Source organism: Pinus tabuliformis, chromosome 7, assembly GCF_031772625.1.
Source record: "Pinus tabuliformis cultivar Carrire ecotype Pingquan chromosome 7, CPIR1, whole genome shotgun sequence".
Classification (NCBI taxonomy): Eukaryota; Viridiplantae; Streptophyta; class Pinopsida; order Pinales; family Pinaceae; genus Pinus; species Pinus tabuliformis.
The window spans coordinates 1,505,612,185-1,505,619,215 of record NC_142293.1 but is presented as its reverse complement, the minus strand read 5'-3'; the positions used below and the strand labels follow the sequence as shown (position 1 = coordinate 1,505,619,215).

General features: G+C 44.3%; 1 pseudogene; it reads right to left on the bottom strand.

Moving 5' to 3' along the window:
* Positions 1 to 510: 510 nt before the first annotated feature.
* LOC149253547 (F-box protein SKIP2-like) lies at positions 511 to 1,584 on the bottom strand (annotated as a pseudogene).
* Between the last annotated feature and the right edge of the window lie 5,447 nt (positions 1,585 to 7,031).

Genomic DNA, 7,031 nt, shown 5'->3' with positions numbered 1-7,031 from the left:
TCAATTTGGTGCTCCCAAACTGGGAGTCATTGAAGACTCTTTTCCAATTTGGGTTCTTGGAACTACATTTTTTCAAAAAAGAATTAATGGCAAAAAATATGGCAACCTTAAGTGACTTCCTTAAGTGACTTGTAATTGAGCACTAGAAAATCATACAATAAAACAACTATTTTTTTTTTCCAGGAATAGCAATGTAGTGTGCAGAGGAGAGCATAGCCCCCTACATAAATGGATCTAGCCCAGCCCCACAAATATACTAGGATAGCACCCATGAAAAGGAAATATGTCCGCATGCAGGGGGAAACAACACACATTGATTGAAGAGAAGTGCCTGGATATGCCACCCCTATGAAAATGGGTGAGGCTCCAATGAAAATATCCTGGCGGATGCCACACCCACAAAATGTAAACTCCACAAAACTGAGAAATAAACCGAAATAAACCAAAAAAAAAAATACTTCGAAAATAGGGATCAAGCATAATTATAAAACGGGGACTAATCCAGCTAAGAAGTCTACACATATGCATTATGCATTACATAAAGTATTGGCGTGTTTAAATAATTGAAAAAATTATTGTGCCCTGCACATCTTACATGTATGCTGCTATATCAAATGCATGGAATTGATATGGAACCAAATGAGATGCCATCCATTCCAGCGGTAAACAGTAAAATGTTCCATGATGGTTTTCTGTCTCTGAATATACCCCTTCACAACTACTTACCTGCTGCTATATCAGATGCATATAATTACCAAAATAGAAGCAAAGCCATAAACTGAATCCATTTACATGATAAAGAAGCTGTTACCAAACTAGAAATTATAAAGTTCATGACTTCCTCAATTCAACTTCAAAGACAATTTCTCCACGTAGCGGCAGTAGGTGGCCAGAGACCGGAGCGCTTGGGTAACGTCGACGGACAACACTCACCTCGAGTGACAGGTTCAAGCTCGAGTGACAGCTTCAGAAGCGTCGGACAACACTCACCTAATTTTACCAAACCAGGAGGAGTGAATCTAAATTGACCCTTTAACATTAATCTTTGGATATTCTCAAAGTTTTTAAGGCTCTTCAGGGCATCATCAGACAAACTCCTACAATTCACGAGCTTGATAGTACTAAGCCTGCTACAAACCCAGTCATGGCCTCAATACCTGAATCCTGCAAATTGGATATGGAAATCAAGACAACATGCTCGAGCTTAGTACAATTATTCACAAAACCCACAAACCCTAGATTTGAAATGCATTCCTGTGGTTGATCAAGATTCCCTAATGATAAGAAAACTAGATTTTTAAGGGATTCAGAGGCCATCTGGAGATCTTCGTCCTGCAATTGATCATTGCACCGAGAAAGAGTCAAGCGCTTACGTGATTGAAGCGGGAAAGGAGAGAAGGGAGGCGTACTCGTACTCGTGAACTGATCGTGACCGTCTGGGCTGCCAGCGCGAGCACGTCGTACCAGGCTGTGCACACCATGGATGCTGAGAACATATCCTGTGGCCCCGATAGACGCATTAAGATGTGAGACAATAGTCCCCTGTGAGTCGTTGCAATCTCCAATGCTGCTTCCATTGCTGTTTTGTTTTGTGTGATCCCTTCTACTTTCAATAGATCTAGCTTAACATTTTAAATAGTTAGATTAGAAAAACCAACTGCTATAATTCTTGATGAGATAACGGCTATATTGTCTAACGACTAAATTTTAACCGTTTCCCAGTCAAATTTAGTCGTTAGACAATATAGTCGTTATCTGGTCAAGAATTATAACCATTGGTTCTTCTAATCTAACTATTTAAGATGCTAAGCTAGATCTATTGAAAGTAGAAGGGATCACACAAACAGAAGGCAAAGAATTCAGTAGATTGTTTGATAAGCATGGTTTAACCTATGCGATCATTATGAATACATTAAATCAACCCACTCCAGATGTACATTGAAACATGGCAACAAAGGGAGAAACAGATATGGCAGTTGCGAGGTACTTTTATGCAAATTGTGTGTCATTTATTCATGCTCAATGCCTGTTATTTTGGCACACGAGGAATGCTGTTGAAAGTAGGTGGCAAACTTCCATCTTATTAAGAGTTGAGAACTAATGTTTTGAACAAGTAAATGGCTTCATTATCTTTTGAGTTTTACCAATTCATTCATTGAAAAAACAGGGTTTGCTTTCACACAAGAGAAGACAAATTTTATGAGTGTCTTGGCCTATCACCCACACAAGGTTATGTTTTTGGAGGCGGTGTGTCATGCCCCTACACCTGCGGTAGTCTTCCAACTGCTTATAGCGAGGTGCGGCACCACCGAACGCTTTCTTTTCACCAATACTAACATTCATGGACTACGCCTAATTCACTTGTCCTTACTTAGTTTGTGTTTCGCAACCAAGTAAACTTGCATTTAACCTTTATACCAATGAACACCCATACTCATTCATTATCCATAGCAATTATAAAAGACAATAACAATTGCACAGTATAAAGGGGAGGGGCAACTCCCGAACAAGTCTGCCCGAATATATATTATAAGCAATCTTTCTTCATAATACAATCATACAAGTAATGCTTGGCAAGCTCCAAGCCAATACTTAGAATATTTTACAACATAGGCAAAATCAGCCTTTTACAATAACATGTGCACACCTTGCACAAAGGATGAGTGCCCACCCGGGTCACCAAGACATCCTTGTTAAGTTCAACACAAATCTACGCATCGACCGAACACCGAGCACACCTTGCCCACGTCTTCACCCAACTTCCAAGTATGAATTACTTCTGTGCGTCCTCCAAGTCTAGCGCATGAGCTATGCGCTCAAACCTTGTCTTTTCTACGCACTGTAGAACTGCGCACTTCCTTAGAGTGAATGCTTGTCGAATGATGAAGTTTGGACTCCATCGCAATACATGTTTATACCCATCTTTGTGCGTGGGTGGGCTGCCTAGCCGACCGCCCATACACCCCTACGCACACACCCATTCAAGGCTTATTTCAAGTCGGCCTACCCACCATGGTGTGTCGGCCAACCCCTCATAACAATCCTCCAAACGTGAGTATAAATCATCGCACACTTTCAAGTGTCGTAATTTCATTGTTCACGGTTTCGTCGCAAGCAGCTCGCAGAAACGTCGCACCGTCGTGTGCGCTCACCCGCCCGTGCGCCCGCGCCCGCCCGCGCGCCCGTCGTGCACGGCGACTCGTCCGGCGCCCGTCCGCGTTTGCGCCCGAAGGCCTTACATTCTCCTCCACCTAAAATCGTTGTCGTCCTCGACAACATGCCATCCTGGTAGCCATCCACCAAGATCATCACTATCCATGATGTCAACTCCTTCGCATAAGGCAAGCATCCCTACAACATATGTAGAACTCTATCTCCATCATGGCTCACCTTAGTGACCAATTGCCACCAAGTACTCCATACCAAGGTATACACCTCTACGGTATATCCTCCATCAGATATCATCTCAATCCATGATCATCGATCACCCTGTCACAATCTCCACATGTTGCTCCACCATGGAAGGCTGGTCCCTCCATCCAAGCTACATGCCCACTGTAACATCCCGTGTCAACCTCATCATGTGTCATCATGTGAACTGCTGCCATGATACTCCAACATATGCTAACACATCTCTGTACACTACATGTCCCCATGTTTGAACTAGTTGGGTAGCTAATCCAACCGTCACGCTCAAACCATGAGAGTGAACATCCTCATGCCACCATCAGTTGTTTTTCAAAACATCATGCCACATCCTCAACTCGATCAAGAATCCATCTCCATATAAGTGTAAGCCATGCTCAGGTCCATGAAGTAGTCCCCATCTCATCTGCAACATGTTGTCCATGATGTTGGGTATCAATGTGCTACATGAAATCAGCCACATCTATCCTAACATCATCATCCATATGTGTATCTCCTCCATATGAAGAGACCATCTCATCAACCTCCAACTCTCGGTGTGCCACATCCAGGTCCATGAAGCAACCTCCATCATATCTGCAATGTGTCAACCCTCAAGTCTCCATAGAAACAAGTATACACCTACCTCATCTATCCATGTGCTGCCCATGATCATAGATCAATCAGCTCCCATGTCAAAAGGTAGTTGAGTCTCGGCTCAACCCATGCCCAAGTGTTGCCACCAAGGCATCATCATCATCGTGACTCCATCGCTCCAAAGTGTCTCATATCGATCATCCACATCAAGTCACTCTTTCAAGCCATTCCCATACATGTACTTGAAAGTATGCACCCCATCCTGCATCAAAGTCTCTGACCTCAGCTCCTCAATGCATCAGATCCTCTAAGTCCACCATATATGAAGTCCCCAAAAGTCACAACAATCTCATGTCATCATGAGCTTCATGAGTCCTCTCCAACCAACATCTCAGCAAGCATACAAGTCTTGGCCCAAAGGTCTTTGCAAGATGCCTCAGCTCTCCATGTAGTAGGAATGCTCCATAGTCTACTCACAACTCCATCCAAGTCCATGGTCTTGTTGCACAAGAGTGTACAACCTCCCCATCGGCTCATAAGTAATAAGTCTCCATGTCACACTAGCAAATCCACCTGCACAACATCCCTGCTTTGGCACTCCTCATTGGATGCCCATAAGTGAAACCTCTACAAGTGCTCCCACATAATGTGCCTGCATAAGACTGCCATGCTCCATGTCTCCAACCTGATGTCCATGACTAAGTTGTCCATGTAGTCCAACCAAGTAGACCCATCACAAAAATCGGTCATCCTCATCCAAACTGCAATCTTCGGTCTAGTAAACTCGGTCACCCAACCATATCATCATGTCATGAGTCCCTTCATCATAGCTCCTCCACCAAAGTGTCCACCAAGACTATCTCTTGGTCTCGGCCATGAGAATTCCACCCAAGAGTGTGCCCTCCAATCTGTCCATGAGTCATGCCGGGCACTTAGCCAATGTGACTAAAGCATGACCCATTCATCCACAACGATCATCATGTTCCTCCCTTGTCACGAACCTTTGTACCTTCTACCATAAGGTCACAAACAACCTCAACAAGTCCTGCAACAATCAACAATCCTTGCTTCTCCATACAAGGTCTCATCATAAACATCCATGGTAAGATGCTCCCTAGCATCGGAAAACTGGCTTTGCTCCTCTCTGCATACGGTCCATCTACCAAATGCTCAAGTGAAACACAAGTACCAATACTTACTTCATCATCATGAGGTTCCTCCATGAGAGTACCCTCATTCATCCATGTCCACAAGCTGCACGATCCTGGTCCAACTTGATCAATCTCAAGTTCATCCTCCATCGTTGTCATATCTGCAACATCCTCAATTATCACCGCTTCCTCTTCCTTGATAGCACAATCTGCAACTTCATCTTGCTCCATTGTCCAACCAAGTTGAAGAAGTTCGTCTTCAACATTCTTTTCCAAGACTTCAAGTTCCTTTCGAATCCGAGGATTCTCTTCTTTCAACCTCTTCAACCTGTACAAGGTAAGCATGAGCTTCCCTTCGCATCCTTCCAAACCTGCCATGCCTTGTCGTTCAACTTGGCCCAAGCACTAAGCTTCACCTCTGCTAAACCAGTTTCACCAGCTTCACCAAGTTCCCTGCAACCATGAACCAGCCCTTATTCCACTTGTATGTGAAACTAGCTTCCTTCACCTGCAAGTACCTGCTTCCACTGTCATCAACTGTCAAGTGCATCCACACCTGCACTTCGTCACGAGCAACCCTGCTCTAACACCAGCTCCAACCGAGCTCTAATACCACTTGTCACACCCCTACACCTGCGGTAGGCTTCCAACCACTTATAGCGAGGTGCGACACCACCGAACGCTTTCTTTTCACCAATACTAACATTCATGGACTACGCCTAATTCACTTGTCCTTACTTAGTTTGTGTTTCGCAACCAAGTAAACTTGCATTTAACCTTTATACCAATGAACACCCATACTCATTCATTATCCACAGCAATTATAAAAGACAATAACAATTGCACAGTATAAAGGGGAGGGGCAACTCCCGAACAAGTCTGCCCGAATATATATTATAAGCAATCTTTCTTCATAATACAATCATACAAGTAATGCTTGGCAAGCTCCAAGCCAATACTTAGAATATTTTACAACATAGGAAAAATTAGCCTTTTACAATAACATGTGCACACCTTGCACAAAGGATGAGTGCCCACCCGGGTCACCAAGACATCCTTGTCAAGTCCAACACAAATCTGCTCTTCGACCGAACACCGGGCACACCTTGCCCACGCCTTCACCCAACCTCCAAGTACGAATTACTTCTGTGCGTCCTCCAAGTCTAGCGCATGAGCTATGCGCTCAAACCTTGTCTTTTCTGCACACTCTAGAATTGCGCACTTCCTTAGAGTGAATGCTTGTCGAATGATGAAGTTTGGACTCCATCGCAATACATGTTTATACCCATCTTTGTGCGTGGGTGGGCTGCCCAGCCGACCGCCCATACACCCCTACGCACACACCCGTTCAAGGCTTATTTCAAGTCGGCCTGCCCACCATGGTGTGTCGGCCAACCCCTCATAACAATCCTCCAAACGTGAGTATAAATCATCGCACACTTTCAAGTGTCGTAATTTCATTGTTCATGATTTCGTAGCAAGCAGCTCGCAAAAACATCGCACAGTCGTGTGCGCCTGTGCGCCCGTGCGCCCGCGCGCCCGTCTTGCACGGCGACTCGTCCGGCGCCCGTCCGCGTTTGCGCCCGAAGGCCTTACACGGTGGATGCAAGTGACCTAAAACACATGAATATATTGTTGTTTTAATTTAACACAGTGATTGTAATGCCCTCTACAAATTGAGGGCTTATGGAGGATGTAATAGCCTATCTGACCTTGTAGGGTATAGTCTTATTAAACGGGTAAAAACCCAATTTTTCCTATATTGGGCAAACATTGGGTCGGCTATGGCTAAATTAGGGGTTGCACACACAACTCCTCACATTGTGGGAGCCCATGGAAAATCTGTTAATAAAAAAGGGTTGAGATCAAATGAGGCAT